This window comes from Calonectris borealis, chromosome 17 (assembly GCF_964195595.1).
Source record: "Calonectris borealis chromosome 17, bCalBor7.hap1.2, whole genome shotgun sequence".
Taxonomy (NCBI): domain Eukaryota; kingdom Metazoa; phylum Chordata; class Aves; order Procellariiformes; family Procellariidae; genus Calonectris; species Calonectris borealis.
Window position 1 is genome coordinate 12,762,364 of NC_134328.1, and position 21,333 is coordinate 12,783,696.

Genomic DNA, 21,333 nt, shown 5'->3' on the forward strand with positions numbered 1-21,333 from the left:
GTGCAACTAAGTAGCTTCCGTCAACTAAGAACTGAGTTTTAGTTACATTTGAAAACGTTTCAAGTTAGCAAATGTGTTATAAGACGCTCATTTCATAAATATAACCGGTTAGCTTTTGTAAGGCTTAATCAGTGAAAGTTGGAATTAATGGGCATTTCATACCAACTCAGACCCTCAGGAGCCCTTCTTTTACTGCCTTGGGTACAACGGGCCGACGTTGCAGCTGACTGGGGGTACCTGCACCGTTCCGCCGTTGGCTGCGTTCGGGGTAAACCGTCATACGGTTGTCGGTCAGCAGAGGGCGCAGAGGTCCGCCGAGCCTCGCTGGTGCAGCAGGGGCACGTGCTGGATTGAAAGGCGGGACACGTATAAATGTTATTTAACTGCTGCATCAGCGGTCATACCAGTGCCCCTCCCAGGCTAGCTTACTGGTGTCCTTAGCCAACTTGTTTTGTAAGTACACTGCCTGGAAGTTATTTTATAACCGACAGTTACAAAACAGCCCCTTTACTATTTTCTATGTTGAGAAGCACCTTCTGTAACAGGCAGGCTGTTCCAGAATGGAAGGGTTTCAACTAACTGTCCTGAACTGTTTCTCTTACTCATCCTTGGAAGAAATCACAAGTGATTTACTAGACTAATAAAGCAGTAAGGGATCAGTTATAGCCACAAACAAACCCACATGCATTTCCTGGCACATCATCAAGCGTTTTCTTCTACAATTCTCAAGATAACAATGTTGAAAGTGCCTTGAGTTGTGTAGAAATTGTATTTTTTTCAAACAGGGAGACAGCAGGACAGCATTTCATGCACACAACTCTCAACCAGTGAGTGACTGTTATGTATTCATAACTGCACAGTAATGGCCTCACTGGAAAAGGTTGAGAGGGAAATTTCCCAGAAACAGGTTACTTCACACAGTGAAATTTCTAGCATCTTTCTGCAGTGCCACATCCTAGCCAGTCTGTGGAAAGACTCAGATTCAGTGAATATTCCTATGCATTCTTGTTGTTCGCACTGAACATCAAATACAGAAGCTATTATACAGAGAAGCTACTATTTAATGATAAACTACCAGATTCTGTCAGTAGCAAATACTTAAGTGAGAGCTGTTAAGAGAATAAATTTTTGCTGGAGAGAACTATCTTGATCTTATTTTTCCTGACTCTTTCACCTCATGGGACTATTCCTAAACATTGTCAACATGCTAGTAATCTATCATAGTGTACAAAGTAATTTCTGCAAGATTGCAAGTCAGTTCTAAATCCATTGTAGTCTTAATACCCACTGAGTGATATTTGCAACTGGAGAATTTTGCAAAGGATGTTAAAAATGCTAAGCATTTTGAGAGGTCTCAGAATGCAATATATAGCTGTGGAAAATGGTGACCCTTAAGTAGACAATGGCAATTCAGCAGATACCCATCTCCTATCCATTAGGCTATCCATAGCCTCTTACCATTTTTTTCCATAAAAGAAATGTTAACTACTGGAAGCAAAGCAAAATGACATCTCCAGGAATGACGCATGCCAACATATGGTGCAGATTAGGAGCTAGATCTCAACAGTTCTTGCTCATATAAACTTCAGTTTATTTTAGCAGGAGTTTTATTCAAGTAAGCTTCTGTATTTGAGTGATATCAAGGGCTGAACTACTTATAACCTTGACTTTTAAAAGGAATGATAAAATTATAAATAATAAAGCCAGACTTTAGGAAAATAAAATGCTCATTTGTAACTGCAGAGGAAAAAGTTGCACATCCTAAACGTTAAAATTCTTTACGTTGGTGATGTTGCATCTTGAGAATATTGTGTCCATCTTTATGACCAATAATTTAATACTACAAAATTCAATATCTTCCCCTGTATGTTGACAGTATCTGTCTAATAACTGAAATCAAAGAAAACATTCTTTCAGTTAAGTCTGTCCAGTCCCAGGTACTACCAAGATGATCATTAAGGACCAAAATGGACATCTACAAAAGGATATAAAAATCTATGGAAACCCATGGTGAGATTACTTAGTTCATATGTATCTTTCAGGGGCTGTTTGCATATGACTCTGCTAAATGCAACTGATGCATGAAATGGGCCTTGTGATTATATGCTTCATAGGGATTTTGGCAGAGCAGTCTCCTTGGTGTGGCTAAGAAAGACTTGAAATTGCTCTTGGCCTTGTATATGAATGCGCTCTGAGGTTCCAGTGAATTTATTTGCAGAACAAGGCATTATGATTTTGTATTTTCAGACCCATGTTTGCCAAGCAGGGAGGTGTGAGTTGTCCCCTTTAAGCAGCCTCATAAAGTATCCATCATTTTGACTGAAAAGCCTAAACCTCAGGAAATAGCTCACAAACCAAAAGTCACTTTATCTCCAGCATTAGGTCCAGATGATTCATGCACTCCATAATGGCTACCAAAACCCCAGATTGTCAAACCCACTCAGGCTTAGACAATTATGTTTTTAGCCTTCTGTAGGATAAATACAGGTATTGTGTCACACTTAGAAAAGCAAACACCATCCTGGTTCAAAGCCCTAATCCCAGAGATCAACTAGACCACTGTGCGGTACAAAATGTCACTAAATTCTAAACTGAAAAGGGTTTGGTGACAATGGCTGTGATTCAAGCTGCACTTCTGAATGAAATGAATGCAAGTCAGAAGTGGCATTCATAATGGATCACCACAACCAATTTTTACTGTAGTAAGATTGCAGATGACTGATACAGTGAAGAGTAAGTGGGGAAAGTTCCGTATTTAACTGCTGCACTTCCTTGCAATAGGCAGGATATGAGCTCCGGTTGCTTGCCCTGCTTCATGTATCACAACACTTCACAGTTTTCAAATTACAACTGAGGCAAGTTTACTATTTCATACACTTAAGAAAAATGTATTTGGTAGTGTATTTTTTCCCTGTCATATTCTGAAATACAGCTAACACTACAGTAATACTGCATCAGTTCCTTGATCTGAAATTAAAAGTTTTGATATGTGTGAAATATTGGTATTCGCATGCAGTATTAATGAAAACCATTCGAAGGTCTTGCTCTTTTTTTGAGCTGGAAAAACAAGTTCCCACTCCCTTTGTCAGTCTGGCAGTTGTACTGGCAGAAAACTGACATTATCGATGTTTTCTTTTCCAGACATACCTCTTCAATGACTTTCATGATACAATTCTTAATGACTACCCCACCTATAAACACTCTTTCACCATCAGCAGTCAATTCAGTATACGAGACTGTTAGTGCTTGCCTGTATTTTCCTATATGTACTTCTTAAAAAAGCTTTGTTGGATAGCAAAGCTCTCTTTTCAGTGCTTCCAGAATCAGCTCTTTAATGCCTTGCAAGTCATTATACATGTCTGTATGAAAAGGTCACCTCAAATTGTACTTTTAATAAGCAAATACCCTTCTTTTCTGAAAGAAAGCACAGCAATATCTCAATATAGGATAGTGCCAACTCCTCTAGTTTTTGCTCATACTTTAATAGGAGTTTTGTTCAAGTAATTTTGATCCTTCCAGATTTCTGATTAGTATCAAAAGGAAACTAATGGGGAAATGCCACCACTACACAATGTATCACAATTGGTGAAAAACATGGTGTTAGTTGCAAATGAGTTTACATGATGACACACTTACTAGGTCAGGACAGAGCTCTAAGTATATAATGGATTAGCATTCAGATGCTTCAGTGCATCTCCTTCTCTCTTCAGAGAAACATAGATGGAATAAAAATATTTCCTCTTCAATACTGAAAATATGGTTTTATCGAAATAACCAGCATTCTTTACCAGTTTTTTCTCCTTGGAATGGCATTAGCAGTTCCACTGCTGATGTTGAGTCCTAACAGCTGCTTCCCACTGCTTCAGCAAGCTGGTTTCCCACTCCAAAACCTTTCAGCTTCCTTCTTCATAACTGATGTAGTCCCAAATTCCTTGTCACAGCTGAGGACTGGCCTCATCGTTTGACCCAGAGCGGAGGGAAGGGACAGGAATGCAGCAAACAACATTTAAGACCACCGAGCTCTATACAATCTTAAAGCTACCTACCTCAATCAAGATAGCTGCACTGTCAAACTACACTCTATACAACTATTTCTCAACTTTTGTCAAAGCTGTTTAAGCTGGCTAGAACAGATGCCGAGGCCCCATACTCCCATTCTCGAGCTGCTACTCGTGTTGCACTGGAACAGCTGTTCTTATGGCCAGGATGAGCGCTATAAGGGAACAATGCAGCTGAATTTTTGTTTTCTGCACTGTGAACCATAAATGGAACTGAAAATCACAGAAAGGCCATGCTAGTATTGCAGAGGGGGAAGTGAGGTTGCAAGAACAAGCGGTCAGGGCTGATTAAGCCAATGCTGTGTACTCACCAGAATGCCTACTGGAATCATAGCTTAGTTTTAGCTAGACATTCAACAGTTCTCTAAGTTCAGTGCATTTGTTCTTCATCCACTAACGAACACTGACTTGGTATTTGTAAGTACCATGCAATTTGGTTCAACCCAAAATAAAACACAAGTCACTGTGAGAGAACCAAATGCCTGTATTTGTTTCTATACTTTATCAGTCAACCAGGAGAGTCTTTTTTTTTAATTTATTCTGTAGTATTTAGGGCTCTTCCTCCCTCAATTTGAAGAAAAATCAGATTATAGAAATAGCCAACAAATCCCTTTCCCCTAATCCCCCATGTTCTGGTGAAAATGACTGTCAAGTTGCATATGAAATACAAGTAAAAATTTTTACAGATTATCGTTTTCTATCCTGATACTAATACCTATCATCCCCTAAGAAGAGGTGAAATAGCAGTAACCATATCAACCTTCAGAGAAAAGTTGCAGGTATATATATTTTTATTTAGAAATAAGGTTGAATCGAGTCATGCCTTTTGTGTGGAAAAACCACAAGAGGGGGCTAGATTTCCATGAGGTTCTCCACGTGAAGACCTGTTGCTTCTAATTCCTTCAGAGGGAAAGGGCTCACAAGCAAGCTCACCTCGAAGTATCCAAATCTCTAAGCATTGCCGTATAAAAGAGGACAAGATCCCTACTCTGATCCTGCATCCCAGCAGCAACCACTGTCAAAGGGCTGGCCACCCCTAAATTCAGAGCATATTTTTCTGCAAAAATAAATTGTTCCTCTGCTTCCATGTTAAAATGTGATCTAGACAGAAATTCCTTGCTGGAAACAAATCCGAAAGATACATTCAGGCTCTTTTTTTCAGTACTTCAAAAGTATTAATGAAAACTCAACAATGAGACATCCCCAAATAAAAAAATAAAGGTCCCTTTTATGTCTTCTAGTTAAACCTGGTTAATTTGACAGAAACTTAAACCTACAAAAAAGACCTGACTTACTGCTGGACCAGTTTACTGATACTACTGTCTGCTCAGTGGCATGAATTCAGCAGCAGAAAAATGGATGAGACAGGAACATAGGTCCACAAACAGTCCTTTGACAACAGCGTGATCTTAGACCAGTTTAATTAATTTCTGAAAGTATAGCCTAAGTGGCCCTGTACATACACACCATAGTATTTTACACCACAGGAAAGTGCTACCCCTCCAACATGCTAGTGATCTATTCTCATCTTTTGCTAGTGAAAGGATAAAAGGGACTGTAATTGGCAATCTGATCTCTGACATAGGTAATCTACAATGAATAATAAACATATACATCCAAAAATCCATTGCTTTTACCAGTGCCTTCCCAAAAGGACTGAAAAAACCCAGAAGTTTTCAGGTAACATATATAAATAACAATCTTCTAGCATCTTTGTATGCTCACCTTCAACATTTGCCTTCATCACAAGGACAAGTGAAATATAGGCAGCTGGAACCCCGTGAGACTCTAAAGATTCAGAACATCTGGTTGCCTGGCCAGAAAGTCTCCAGACCACTTTTTTATGCCAGGAATTTAAATCACATGTAAACCTATGGAATGGAAATAAAGGACAGAGAAGTCAATTGCTCATGGGGCAGTATCAAAACCAGAGTCGTACAATTTGATTCTATGTACTATTGCTCATGTACATGTCTTATTGCAGGAATGAAATGCAGTGAGTGCAAACCACAACATAGAAATTGTATCAGACAGCTTTTCTCATCTTTTGGGGGAAAAAAGATGTCACAAAAGGCAAAGTGTATAATGAGAATTATTAATTCTCAGCTGCCATATTCTATTTCCTATATCATAAAAAAGGGGAGATATACTTTCTTCCTTTTTATGACTAAAACTAAACTCTTTTCCACAGATTTATATGCAGATTCAGAATTTGTTTTCCAATATTGAATGCATAAAAGGATTCTTCCTGGAGTTTCTTAATATATATTATTTTTCTACTGCTTAAATCTTTCGCATATATGTATGCATGCACAACTGTTGTACAAAGGCCACAGTCAAAAAGTGCTGCTGTTCTCTAGCATGGTGATACAGAGAGCTAAAAAAAAAGGGATGTAATTTCTTAACAATACTATTGCAAATCTATTTCCTGTTTCAAAATTATGCTCATTTCCTTCTCGGACACACTTAAAACAGTCTGGCTCCCAAAATAATTTCTAAGCTCTAAGGTGACATATGATCTTTTGAAAGCCAGCTGAGATTTGTTTGTGGGAAGGAGGTGTCTATACTGGTATTTCCACTTACTCAATAAAGCAGCCAATTTACTAGCTCATCAACATTATCTACCAGGTTGCATAAATTACTTCAACACTGGACAATTATAGTGAATGTGGTTTGGTGACGTTTTGCTGAGTCAACAAATCCCTCTGTAAGGGTGACAGCAAATGAACAGAACAACAGCACATCCTTCCCTCATAAGGCTGTAGGTCTTTCTGACAACTTTTTATCATCTACAATGATTGGCTGCATTTTGGATAGGTACCTGCCCTACAGAAAAGGTTAAGTTTAGAAGTAAGTCACATGCTCTTCCTTTGCTCAGTTTTTACACACTAACACATTGGCTCTGCTCACTGTCTACACAAAGAGCTGCATACACAAATCACAGGATTTTGCTGTCTATGCCAGTAAGTTTGCATGAAGAAACCTAGAAGGGGTAAAAATTACATTTAATGAACTCACAAATATTTATTAATGCAAATTTAGGTGTCAAGAACCTGCTATGACAAATATATAATATAAATATATATATAATCAAGAGATGGCTAATTTTTAACAAATAGTTTAAAAAATGTAGCTTTAAAAGTGTATATGGTAAGTATGTAGCTACTAGGAAGAGGGAACTTTTGAATAACTGATAACATAGCAGTATTTCAAAAAGCCTTTTGAAAATCTAATGAGGCAGAAAGTTGAAATTATACAGTGAATGAGTAGTGTCAATGGTCTTACATTATCCATGCTAAAAAGCATTCAGAGTATCTTATTGATTAGGTTTGTAATCATAGCTGAAAAATGCAGCTATTTTCTCTCTGTTGTACGATCTTTTTGTTCTTTGTAATCATAAAGCTAAAATCATATTCAACTTTGTTTAGTATGAGGCTGACCTCATCCGTTGGTAAAAAGCAGGCAAAACCATTTTGCCTTTTCACTTGAACAGGTATCTGAATCTTCTCTATTCAGTCAAAAAAGAGCTGATGCTACCAAGGTGACACTTTTTTAACAGTATTTCTGAAACAGTCAACTTGAATGCGCTGTTTAATAATTGTTTTTAAAGAAACATTGACATTTTTTTCCTATTCATAAGCATCTGACTCCTGCACCAAAGGACTGTCTTAAACTACAACAAACACCACTCACAATCAGTGGAATATGTCGGATTACGTGTTGTCTATGTATTCCACTCTATACGTGATGCCTCATATACTCAAGAACAGTCTTTTAGACTTCAATTTCCAGAAGTCCACATCTATGATGAAGTAGCTTTTCTTTCCTTTGCAGATTCTTGTCACCACATATGCAATGGTCAGTGGCCTGATTTAAATAAAGCGTGTATGATGTCTCAGGTAAAGGCAGACTGAGATTTCAAGACCTGAGGAAAATCCAGAGTGCAAGCTTCTACTGTAGTATACTGTTGTAGACGTGCATTAAATGTCAGATAAGAGTGTTTGGTACTTTAACTACGGAAATAGTGAAGTATGCCTAGGATAACATTCACAGAATGTAATTTAGTAAGCTCTTAACAGAAGGTGATGCATATTTCAAAAAGATTTAAAGTAGTCTTTGGTTGAAAAGAGAATGGCCTCTTCGTCTTGACCATGGAATTGACTTTTCTTGGAGAAGCTGTGAAAGGCAGAGTTGCAGTCAGAAACTATATATGAAAGAGATATATAGAAGATGATAAATCTTCCATCAGGTTCTACCCTGGATCTCCCATACTACCCACAGAGGGAATGACACACCCCAGAGAACCCCTTTTTAAATTTACAGGGTATTCTGACCGAATGTCACAGGATCAGTAAGCAAATTCATTTACTATTCCACTCACACTTGAAGTCATTCTTAACAAGTAAAAAATGAAAAATTTGTGATAAGATCTTCAGAAACCTGTGGCCATCTGACTGTGAAATAATAGCATGGTATATGAACTGTTAATTGATGATACTGCTACACTGCTGCTAAAGCACACTCATTTTTAGCTAATTGAAGCTAAGAACATCAAGGAGAGATTGAGTTTTTGTTACCTAGTATTTAATATCTCTCCCTTCCCCAAAAAACCCCCACACCTTGGAAAAAAACCCCAAACCCCACCAACTTCCTCCCCCCACCTTCTCCCCCCCAAAAAAAAGAAAATTCAAATCCAGACATTATCTTTGCTTGCTAACATTAGTTTAAGTTAGAGTATATTAAAAATGTGCATTTAATAGATCTGGCAGTAGTCCTGGAACAAACATTTGATTTTCCGATCCCTTTTATTTTATTCTTCTGCCATAAAATGTCCTAAGAGGCTGAAAGCTGCACACCTTCAGAGTACTGTTGCCTCATATGCAAAACTGGCCAAATACCTTCCTTATCAAGCATGTGATACATCTACTGCAGTTGTGAAACATATTATCTAATGCTGTCTACACTAACTACGCTCTAATACTGTTTATATAATTTGAATGCAAATAATTATTTTTCTTATCAGCTTTCTCCCCCACCTGACAACATACAAAATGTAAAAAATGAATGTACACACAATCACACACAGCTGGCCATCACATTGCCTCATCATTAGCATACTGGCTACTCTTAAGGTTAGGTCTTCCATCTGCTATCTGTGGTGTTTTGTTTTAACGTACTCAAATTGCCATAGTGAAATTATATACCATATTATACAGGTGCGCTTGTATTTATGTTTTGCAGCAGAGGTCTTAAACAGGTAGTACATGTCTCTTAAATGGTTTTTGGCTAGTGAATGACTTCATTTCAATTTAAAAACCGACTCAAAATTTGTAACAAGGTATGTGCTGTATGACTTGTTAGAACCCTGAATTTTGACTTTTTTTTTTTTTTTGAAACTGTGGAATTTCCCCCACTTCCATAGTTCAGGGAGTTTCATTATGGCTATACAAACAGTTCCATCTTGTCCGTGTCATTAGTGGGAGCAGCAGCTGCCACTGGGTGTTTGACTTAAGTGCAGATACACGATGGTGTGCAGTTCATGGATGCAATAAGACTATTCTGTTGTCTGGGAAACAGTCTCTTAAACTCTGCATAATATGACAGTTACCAGCCAGATAATGTTTTTTCTTGCAAGCATCACAAATGTGCATGTGATCAAGTAGGCAGGTGATAATCACATGTTATCACCCACAACTCATGAGCAAGCACAGTAACAGCACAATTAAAGACAAAACCACATATTCTAATGTACTTTGAAATTGCAGATAATTTTGTGTTGTGTGGAAATAATCATGCTTCTCCCCTACATCTGATCCTTGTTTAATTCTAAAGACGACAACATTTCTTATGAAAACACACCATGCTATCAAACATTTGTTGAATGCAACTTTCTAATATAAAACCTTGAAGAACCAGAGATGACAGGTAGTGGTCATAATATAGTTATAACTATATAATATAACATGTTAAATCACAAACATAGAAATATGTATTCACTCATGGTCTTCAAACCTTGCTTCTGTATCCAAAATTTATATTAAGCCCTTTGTTTCAGAAATCTTGTACTCAATCAGCTATCTTTTGATGTGGTTTAAAGGAACCACAATCTGGAAATAAAAGTTGAGAATTCTTCATACACAAACTACTGCATGAAAGTGGCTACTTAGTCATCAGCGCTGACATCTTAACTATCACAGAGATAATTATGAGATCAATTATAAATCAAAAAGTCTCAAGACACCTCTAGCTTACATTTATTTGTCAATGGCTGACCACAGAGCTATAATGAAGGCAAGCCATTAAATCATTTTTGTTCAAAGTTTTGTGGGCCAGAGAACAGGTAGATCCTGGATTTAAGTTTATTTATGCTGTCCTTAGTACTGGGATTGTATCTGTCACCTCTTTGGGAGGGGGAGGATCCAGTCTCAGCAATCAAGAGCGCAAGACCTCATCTCTGGGACTACAGTCCTTAGACCTTTAATAGTAGCAGCAACTTAAGGCTCAGTCCCAACCTTCTCAGCTGGGCTTACCAGCCGGAATTCCCAACTCCAAGCTGAGAAGACATTCTGATGTTTGGATGGAATTAACAATCCACAGAGGAACAGCTAGTTTCTGAAAGTCAAAAACTGCACCAGAAAATGGCCCTTCTCCTTCTGGGGATGAGGCACTCCAACAGTTTAAAAGTTTTGATATCTTGTCAGGCCAGTGGTAGTTTCCTGTTTGTAGCTTCACCAAAAATATGTATCTTTTCCAAGTAGTCTTCTGAGGGTTTTTCATGAGTTTATTTCATCCATTCATTCATTCATAAGGGATAAACTATAAAAGAAAAACAAATAAAAAATATTAGTCAAATAGGAGAGTTTAAGATGGAAACATAATGCAAGTATCTTCTACGCAAATAAAGTAATAGAATACTCTTCATGTGCAGTTGGGACAAAAGTATTTTCTTTCATGGTATTGTCTAATAAACATTCTAAACTAATAAACAGATTCCATAAAAATCTTCATTTATGTAAAAATAATAGATTTCCATTTAGGAAAAATCAAAATCAAAATCAAAGGCAACGGATGGTGAGATCAAAATTAAGTGGCAGAGTCCAGCTAGATAAAATGCCTGAATCTGCATTGTACTGTAACCACTATCTGACACTCACTACAGGCTATGGATGTTTTTAACATACTTAACTGTGAGATCTTATAGCACTTAAGGAAACTGAAAGGAATATGTGGGAAAAGTTATAATCTTCGAAGTCCTGTGAAAGAACTCCACTACTTTTTCTAGAACTGTCCTGATCCAAAGCCAAACACATTTAACAGGCTTGTACAAGCCTGGTACATAAAGAATAAGAAAATTTGAGTAAAAATTATGTAACAACTTAAAGAGGATCTAAGAATTTAGTAAGTATTACAAGAACAAACAAGCTGTTAAAAATACATTTACAGAACAGTACTTGAAGTGTTGCACTTCGTGAAGAATACTAAGTTAATGTCATCGCAGCCTTAACTCCCACCTGTGCATGTAGTATACCTGCAAAATCATACACTTGTTTTTCTCCATACTGTTACATCTTACTCTGTACCAAGGATCGAAAGTGTTCAGTGCACACGACAGTTCTTAGATATGGAATTTAGGCATGGAAACTTGGACTCTTCTAGGCCTTCCCCTACCCCCATTATTGTTATTAATTTGTGCAGCTTCATTAGTGATGATTAGTTAGAAAGCACTTTGGGAGACAAAAGCTTTTTCATCATTGTACTACCTACACTTAATGTGATGCTGAAACTAAGCTGTATACTAAGCTGTCTGCAACTTAGTGTTTCAGCAAAAGCAATAATTAAATGAATAAACAACATGTATAAATGAAAAAAAAATGTTAAATTCAAAGCACTGAGAAAGCATCAAACTTACCATAGTATGATTAAACCAACTTGGATTAATGCCATCCATCTTTTCAGGATATATATACGTTCTCTGTTGCATGCATATAGAGTCCAAAACGTAACAGTCACAAACTGAAGTTAAAAATATTTTTAAAAGGAATAAATATTTGCAAAAACTAGTTTTAACAATGACTAGTCTTCTCACAAAACAACCATTTAAAATGTAATTTTTCATATCTAGTTTTTGCATAGTGTATATTAAAGCACTTTCTTACTAGCTGCCTCAATTTATTTTCTTCTCTGAACTTCAGTCATTTAAGAACTACTTGAAGTTGCTGCACAAGTAAATAATATTTATATCAGTTCTACTGCACTAAATCAATAGGATATGCATTGTTTTTCCAGCAGGTTCATGACTAATAAGATGATAGCAAAATTAGAGTTTGACCTTCTTGGTTAGTGTCAATGTATGGTTTTCATGCTCAGAAATAAGTAGTTTTTATATACACTTTCTCCTCGTGACAAATTCCGAGTGTACAGCAGCTCTCTGAAATACATAAAATACTGTAAATCAATAATTATTAGAAATCAAGGTCTATAAAAAGGTAAGATGAAGAGTATAGGAGCCACAGCAGCTTTTCTTTTTCATCAAGATATGCATACTATGTATCTTCTAAGTAAGGGGCTCCCAAATGTACGGTGGTATGAGTATCATAGGAACAGAAAAAACAAATACTGTCTGAACAGCTGAACACTCCCTTGAGCATATGGACTCAAACAGGGACTGACGCTGCCAGATACATTAGCAATGAAAGCAGTAGGCAAGGCGAGTTATAAGTAAAACTATGATATTAATAAAAAACCTCCACAAAGCTTTATTAAACACTGAACTTGGAGACAACCCAGTATCAGAAGCAATTAAAACTTATTTAATTTGGTTACTCCAAAATCAGTGTTTGTTCCTTTTATAAATGTGTATTTCAGTGTGTCATATATATCTTAATCCTTGCTGATATACTTAAAATTAGAGGAGTACTTTCAAAACCATCTGAACCCTCATACAAGGGATCTGCACGGATTTAAACAAAAGTTAACGACAACTACCTGTAAGAAAGACCCTTCCTTAGAAAAGGGATAGTGAATATTCTTTTTAGTTCAATAATTATTCATCTAATTATTTAAATAATTGTGACAATCAAAAACATGAAAAAAATGTCTGCAGAATTAGGACTTAGGCAAACCTCAGATGTCAAATCTCTTCTGTGCTCACTTAGAAAAGACTTTCTTCAAAAAATAATTCCTACTTCATCTACTTGTAGACTTTTTTTTTAAGGCCTATATTGAGAGTATGGTATGTCATCTGTTTTTTAATTACTATATTTTGTTGTTGCCTCTTAGAAAATCTAGTTAGCATGGGCATGCATTCCAAAAGCTGCAATACTAAAAAATAAATATCAGAGAATCTGTTTTCTGAAAAACACGGTTATAAATGGAGAGAAGGAGAACATCTGTTAGCCTCACTAAAACACTCTCAATTTTTGGAAGATGAACAAAATGGGATTATACCTGTCAGCTTTGTTAGTTAAATTGAGCACATCAATTTATTCTGTCTTTTCAGAAATAATATGAGAAAGCACTGAGAGCTCTGACAGTTCATCGAGACTACTTACTAAGCCAATGGGGAATACCAGCACTGCGAAGATGGCATCTTTCACAGGTAACAATCTCGATAACAAACTCTTCCCTTTGGCAGTTGTGAATATAAAAACAAAATAAATTATGACACATATCCCAAACAACAAAGCTTGCAGAATCTAAACAGTTAAAGAAAATGTTAAGAAAAAGATATATTTTTTTCAGTACTTTATTTTTGCTGTATTGATTTTCCAAGGGAAAAATATGAAAGTACCTAGCAATTGCTTGTCCTGAAAATAACTGACATTCCTTTTCACTTGACTTAAATCTACTTAAACATTTACCAGGTTTTGACACATTTATTTACTAATATTAGAGAAGCTGTAAATATTTTGAAGGAAAAAAATATCATTTTCTGTGTTGACATCTTAATTGGTCCATTACATATCCCAAAAGTGGAATGCCAACAAGTTTCCCACCGACTGAGAGTTTTCCTGTGAGTTTGGCATTGGCCTACGAGCTGTACCAGCCCCAACAGCTCCTCAGTCCTGCGACTGCGCTCTCAGACTGCAGACAGTCACGTCTGTGCCCAGAGCCGAGCGAGTTCTAGTTTGAAAACCTTTTTTGGGGAGATTCGATGGACTAATTTTTAATGTTCTTCAAGCTGAATTCAAGAACATGGTCTTTAGTAGTTTGGTTTAGGAAAGAAAAAGTGTCTAAGGAGTCAAATTCAAGGCTAAATTAGAAGGACATAACAAAAACATTACTCCATTTAAATGATTATAAGAATATTGCTGAGGTATTGCATCACTGGCCTTATGAGGGGAAATTAGCTGAGTTTCAAAACTGACATGTTTCTGAGTAGTTTTTGTTTTCCTGCTTCCCTGAAGCTCAGTGAAGGTACTTGAATTTTACCAATAAATTCATTATGTTTGGATGTTTTCTTTATACATGTTAAAATGCTATCTGTAGTTCATATCTTTTCAGATTTTCAGTGTTAGGAAACATTCCCATTACAAGCCGTAATAACTAGTATTTTGTGTAGGAATAAAGAGGTAGGAGATAACCTTCTTGGTATAGATGATTTTGATTAAAAAAAAAAGTCAAAGACATAAAAGTTAAAGATAAAAAATCTGCATTTACAGTCTTAAATTGCAGTAACTAAATAGTATAATCAATATAAGTAGCCAGGAAACTATTTACATCTGACAAGTTAAGTGATGAATGACCACTAACTCTAACAAAAACTTACAATTGTGTCACAGATGCTTCAATGGCTTTATTCAAGAAAATTAAGAAATACTTACGCTCACAGGATTCTAGTGAAATAAGTAAGTAGTAGCATCTAAGATGTTACAAATATGAAAATATTGAGGACATTTTCTCAAAGCTCTAGGATCAGCTAAGGACTCAATTCCCAGGAAAATTTAGTGGGAGTTGAGCTTCCAACTCACATGTATCTTTTTCAAGATCTCTCTTAGATGTCTTTTCCAAGACAAAAGAATGGTCCATCTGTGATTACAATTTAAGAATTCACGGTTCCCGGTTCAGTCAACTAAGCCACATTTTCTCACTGAACCTTCTTATGTTGTTTCTTTCATTTCTATGCACGCATGCATGTAGGATGTGTGTGCAAAGGAGTCCTTGCACAGAACACATGGCTTAAAAATTTGCTTTCCTAAAGTAGTTTTACTAATGATTGCTGGGGTGGACAGACCATCTTTTTCCCCAAACCTTTGCAGATGCTAGAGATTTTGAAAGGTAGGTAATTATTGAAAAGGCACTGTAATTTTAATATACATTTTGTTCTAATGCTGTATTTTTAATTTGGAGCAGCCTTGAGGTGTTTATTAAATTGCTAAATACTTCAGAGACTTAGTTTTTATTAAAATGAATCCCGAAAGGATAGTTTAGTAATGGATATTTGCAAACACAGTAATTGAAATATATAACACGAGGACAGCTGTTAAGATGAATGTTTCCATAACAGTACGCATCTACAGTAAGGTCCACAATGACACAGGATACTGTTTCTATGGTAATAGAATGTCTTAGCCTCAAGGATGCACAGAAATCCATTATGAAAAGGAGGAACTAATATTTTAGATTAAAGGGACTTCCTTACTTATACTTACCGGTGTCTAAGCCACTTGTCACCTTTTTCTTATACCTAGATTGTAAACTTTTGAGGTTGGTGACTCTCTTTAGCTTGTTTTTCTAAAGAAATAGGTGCTATCTAGTCATTCTGTCTGTCCTCCTCTTACAACTTTTTAAACTGTTGGTTAATTTTAATCAAGTTAGACTGTGGGACTTATATATGTCTACTGACTGAGACTCAGTAGACAGAGTGCAGAACCCCAGAGCGGTGACACCGCTGATAGGAAGACCATATGGTGAATTCAGTTGCTTTCTGTTCAGCCTGCTGCTTGGCCAGGCAGCCACAACTGGGGATGCCTCCTAATTAGGGGATATGGGACAAGCCGTGCTGAGTCTGAGGACAGGAGGAACTGGAGATACTGGAAAGGAAGGGTAAGGGTATAGAATATGCATTTATGGTGCTTTGTAGACACTTCAAACAGGCAAGTAAGTTGTAACAAATAAATTAGAAGTGTTAGCAGGTGCCATGGTAACAATTTCAGCATGGTAGGAGTGTGCATACAGACACAGACAGACAGACACGCAGATCAGCCTGTCTAGGAGTTTCAGTTTTTGTCTTCAGAAAATGTGAGTTATGACCCTGCTAAGTAATACCAGTTCTTGGCAACACTGGTGCTCTCAATTCTTCATGCTTTTTCCATGTTCCTGTATCCAGAGTGTGCTAGATATTTGGCTGTAAAAATTCTCCCAGATTACTTTTCTGGGGTCAAATTTACAAAGGATCAGTAATATGTTAGATGTTGGGGTTAACATCTAGCAGATTCACAATAGAACCTCTGCACTTCTTTGTAGATGCCCATCAGAAATTAAAACTAATACAACTAAAAAGCAGACTATTTTCAGTAGTTTCAGTCCATATTTTGTGCCAAGATGAAGGCATTTTGAGACAGGTGTTTGGAAATTCAGCTTGTGCCAAATAGATGCTCATTCAGTACAGACATGATCAGGGAAACTTCCAATTAAATGTTAACTGTCACATTTCATTGTGATTATTTAAGGAATCTTTAGTAACTTGTAACAGAAGAACAAACAGGCTAAATCTCCACAGTTTTGCATATAACTTAGTAGCATGAACAGAAAACCACATTTAAATATAACAACAGATTGCCCATTCCTGTTAAGAACTCAATGACTTAAGTTAGAGTACCATGTATAGAGTCTCAGTCTGGGTGCGGTGAGTGTTTGGATGCTGAAGACTTTTCTTAGCATGTACGCAGTATTTCAGGACAAGGAGATAACAAATGTTAATAGCTGAAAAACTGCTGATACAGTTTTGGTGTCTGCTTTTGAAAATCAGAGCCATTAATCGTGTCAATAAGTTACAAAAAGTCATGGTAATCCAATTACTGCTATTTTAAAACACTGAGGTTCCTTTGTAGCTATGGAAACAAAAATGCAGACATTAATGAGCAAGGGGGAAAAACCTGGTGTTTCCTTGACAACAGATAAAAGCATAGCTCCATGAAACCCAAAGGAGAGAATGACAGAAATACCTTTTACCATGACATACAACTGAAATACAAGTCCAGTGCAATAATATACTTCACTCTGCCAGAAGCTACTCTTTTCACACGACCACTTCCCATCTTTATATTGAAGTTACCCAGTAGCATGAGGCATTCTGTACGTTTCACTGATCATCTTCATGAGGGTAAGAATTAAAATGGCATATTAAAGCCTGTGATAAGAACTGGAACGCTTTTGTGGCATGCATGGAGCAGATGAGTGTTGTATATAGCATGCTGAAAGAACTTTTCAGACAACAGGCATGAGAAGTAAACAGTAGGTGCCAACCCTGAGATTGACCTAGTGCTTTGCAGTGTGGATGTGACTGGTGCACTCTACAGAAAGCTAACCATGGGCAGAGTGGACACTATTATTTCACAACCAGGTGTTGAAAAGCAATTGTTCCCTGGAGTGCATCATAAATTCTGTGTACATGTACATATAGTACCTCTTTTCCCAGTGAAAAACTGTAGAAATATTAGGTAAGATTATGACACAGAAAGGGATACAAGGAGTGTGCAACTTTGACTTAATTATTGTAACTCGAAATTTAGCTGGCAGCTCTCACACAATCCAAAAATATTTTTGTCAGAGGAACTCGACATTGTTCAAAGACAATAAAATAAGAGAGGAAGTGTGATAGATGTAAATAAGAGCGCACCAGTAAGATTGCAGGGCTATTTTTCAGTGGATAGCATACAACATAATAGAATATTGATAAAATAATTTAATGAAATTAATAAATAGAAGAGTTATTTGGCAAATTTCCCATAGGCATTTTGGAAGAACTGAATCTTCAAAAAAAGGTCTTCCTTCAACTCTATCCAGCTTATGGTATTAAAAGCATGCCTTCATAATGGGGAGGAAAGTTTATCAATCAGTTCAAAATCCTAAATTGTTTTGTGTCTATAGCAATAAGGACCTGGATACTAAGCTACAAGAATGTAGGGTTTCCTTGACAACATGTTGAGAAAAAACACAACTACATAAAAGCTTATGGAGAAAATAAAAAAAAATATAGTTTAGTTGGCTGAATGGTGTGGGACATGGGTTTACCTATGTGACAGGTACTGGTCTGGGGTCACGGTGATGGGAATGCTGTGTTTCTACAGTTCTAGTTATTGATGCTTCCTTTTACTAGTTTTGACATTGATCTGAAAGTTGGTTCAAATGATCAATGACACTGTCAAATTCTAGTCTCATTTTCTGTAAAGTACATTTAAGTTAATGTAGCTGGTAGTTTTTAGAACATTTCTGAATGTTATCAGAAGTTCTGAAGTTATCTGTTTTCCTATGACAAATAAGAAACAGATGGAAAAATTAGTATGACTATACTCCAGCAATCTAAAAGACTTGGAAATACCCTTCATATTCCTCCCGCAAAACATCTATTTTGTAGAAGGGGCACCATAACGTCCTCCACTTTTTAACCTTTTAACTGTCAGCAAAAGAATGACTTGAGCGAGGAGGAGTAATTGAAGCTCTCTTCATTACCACCTTATCAGCTGGTACTTTAGAAGCAAAGCTAGACTCACATCTGCTTTTTCTCTCAGATGTCTAAGTTTTTTCTTTTGTTGTAGACTATCCTTGTGAATTAATCCATAAAACAGTCCTTCACCAGACCTGCTTATGCTGAAATACTAAAAACCCAAACCAAATAAAACCACAAATCAATCCTGTATGATGATTCAGCATTTAGAGCCTTACCTAAAACACATTAAATCTAAATTTGGAAAAAAGGTCTGTGGGATTTTAATGGAAGATGGTTTGAGGCTAGCTTTTTTTTTTTTTCTCCTTCGGGGGAGCATCTACATGCACAGCCCTGCTGTTGGGGTGTGAAAATAACCCAAGCACTTTAAAGAAGAAATTGAATTCTTGGTGAAATGCTTAGGTTGTATGCACAACCAGCTGTACCTTTTCTTTTTCTGATTGCCTTAGCATTTTCTCAGCAGCCCTTGAGTCTTTTCCCTATGGGAACTATTACTTTTGTCTTGTGTTTTAGTTTTTTTCCTTGTACTGGCTTTTCTTTGGCAAGTAGACCCGTGTTTGCTTCTAATGAAGCTGTGTCTCTCCTTTATGCTGTTAAAGCACATTTTTGTCTTTAAGTTCTTTTCTCTTGGACTTTATTTTTTTGGTATGGTCTGACCAGTATGTGAAGGTTACACTCCTCTTCAGGGTGGCAGGTCCTGCTGTCTTGACAAAATATACAGAAGTGCCACATGAATCTTAGTAGTTGTTATGCAGTATTGATATGAGGGTAATAGTTGGCTGTCCAATTTACTAGAATGCCTTAATTCCTCCTGCTTTGAATATATTTTTATATTCAAATTTTTCCAGATTTTTAATACTTGCTTTAAAGATTCTGTCAATTTACAGAGCTGTGATCTTTGGGGAAAAAACATCATGTTAAGTACCATGGTGGAAATGTGCCTTTGGTCAAATGAAAGTTGTGTAGGCAACCATGATTTCTGTACATTCAAAACTTAAGAATCCACATCTATAGAAGAAATATTGCTATTTGTGATACCCAATAGCAATATTATGTAATGATTCTTCATGGGGATTAGTCCTCAGAGGAGGATTAGGTGCATTTAGACATTCCAGATGTTACTTTGTCTACAGCAAAGTGGCCAATGCCATGGCAGAAATGATGAATGCTGCAGTGACTTGAAAATACAACTACTACAGAGTCACTATACATAGTTGTCCATGACATACTGAGACAAAAATGAGCAACATATACCTTTCAGAGTTACTGCTTCAGGTTATGTATTTTGTAACTACACTTTTCAAACTGGGTCAAGAAAATTGTAATTGGTATTTTTTAAAAAATATGAGTTGTAGTAAAAGATTCAAATGATACTACTCATTAATAATGCATGGTGTTTAACTGGGCAAAAAGTGTCTTCATTGAGCAGACAGTACACAAAGATTAATTTAGAGTTTAGAGAAAGACAAAGTAATAAAAAAGGTAAAAATCTGTCTTTCTTATTTCTATACACATAAAAAAATTACAATGCTCGGAAAATTACCAGTTTTACTGAATTAATTTAAGAAATTTCAGTTTGCGATCTACATCATGTTGTACAATTGCACTCAGTCTGCATGAATGTAACCCTGCTGGGAGCCATATTTCTTTTCTCTCTGAACATGCACTTTTCTGTATCAGCTGAGGCCACAGACATTTCTCTGGCAAAATTTTCCTGGAGCTGACCTCAGCTGTTAGTTTATACATGAAAGAAAAATTTAAGTTTCTACTGTGGCTAGTAGCCAGACCCCACTTAATACCAAATCAGCCTGTACGTCTGTGTATTAGCGGTAATATCTCTTTGACAGTTTTGCCAGATAGATATAGAATTGAAGATCGTTTTTCATTCACTATAGTGTGATTCATTGTTTAACTACCTCTATAAGATTCTTTGTTAAAGGTTGGGATTAGTAGTCTGAAGTCTTCAAGTCCAGTCTTGCTGTTTTTACTCACTCACTGAATTCTGCTCATTTGGCATTCAGCTCTGGATCCTCCACACTGGGAGCTCTCAGCTGCTTGCTTCACACTGCGGCCAGGAGATGAGATGAAGAACTGCCAGTGATACTACGCACTAAATAGCAATATGGGCATCATGAATGATGCCTAGGTATCATTCCCATCCCCCTTTGCCTAGGTATCCAGTTGCCCTGCTTTTTATTGTCAGCAGAATACCAAATGCAATAGAAATCCTGGTTGATTTGGGGCTCATTTGAATGTTTGAAAAAATACACACCTAAACCATTACACTCAAGAATGCATATGCCTTGCGTCCAAGCACATGATTTTCAAGCTGGATGTCTTCTCTCATACATACATGAAGATATGCATCTAACAAGTGCTAGTCCCTTACTATCATGGAGCAGCCAAGTCATAAAGGTTCCTTGAAGTGTTCAAGCTCCTTTCTAAAACTGTTTTGTCTCCGTTTCACTCTTTGTGGTCAAGAATATGTTCGAGAAGTGTTCTCGTCTGACAAAAAACTTCCACCTGTCCCTCCCAACAACATAGCCATTCATACGATTATACATAACATAACGTAACATAACGTGTATTCATATACACGTAACATAA

At 36.7% G+C, this 21,333-nt stretch overlaps 1 long non-coding RNA gene across 2 annotated transcripts in view; it reads left to right on the forward strand.

Moving 5' to 3' along the window:
* LOC142089761 (uncharacterized) overlaps positions 1-21,328 on the forward strand; it is a 33,007-nt gene extending 11,679 nt beyond the window's left edge. Inside the window, exons 5-7 of one of the 2 annotated variants that reach the window (XR_012676297.1) lie at positions 13,558-13,656; positions 14,840-14,905; positions 20,748-21,328. This is a non-coding gene — a long non-coding RNA (uncharacterized LOC142089761). The remainder of the gene's footprint in view (positions 1-13,557; positions 13,657-14,839; positions 14,906-20,747) is intronic. The other variant, XR_012676296.1, reaches the window with a different exon arrangement.
* The last annotated feature ends 5 nt before the right edge of the window (positions 21,329-21,333 follow it).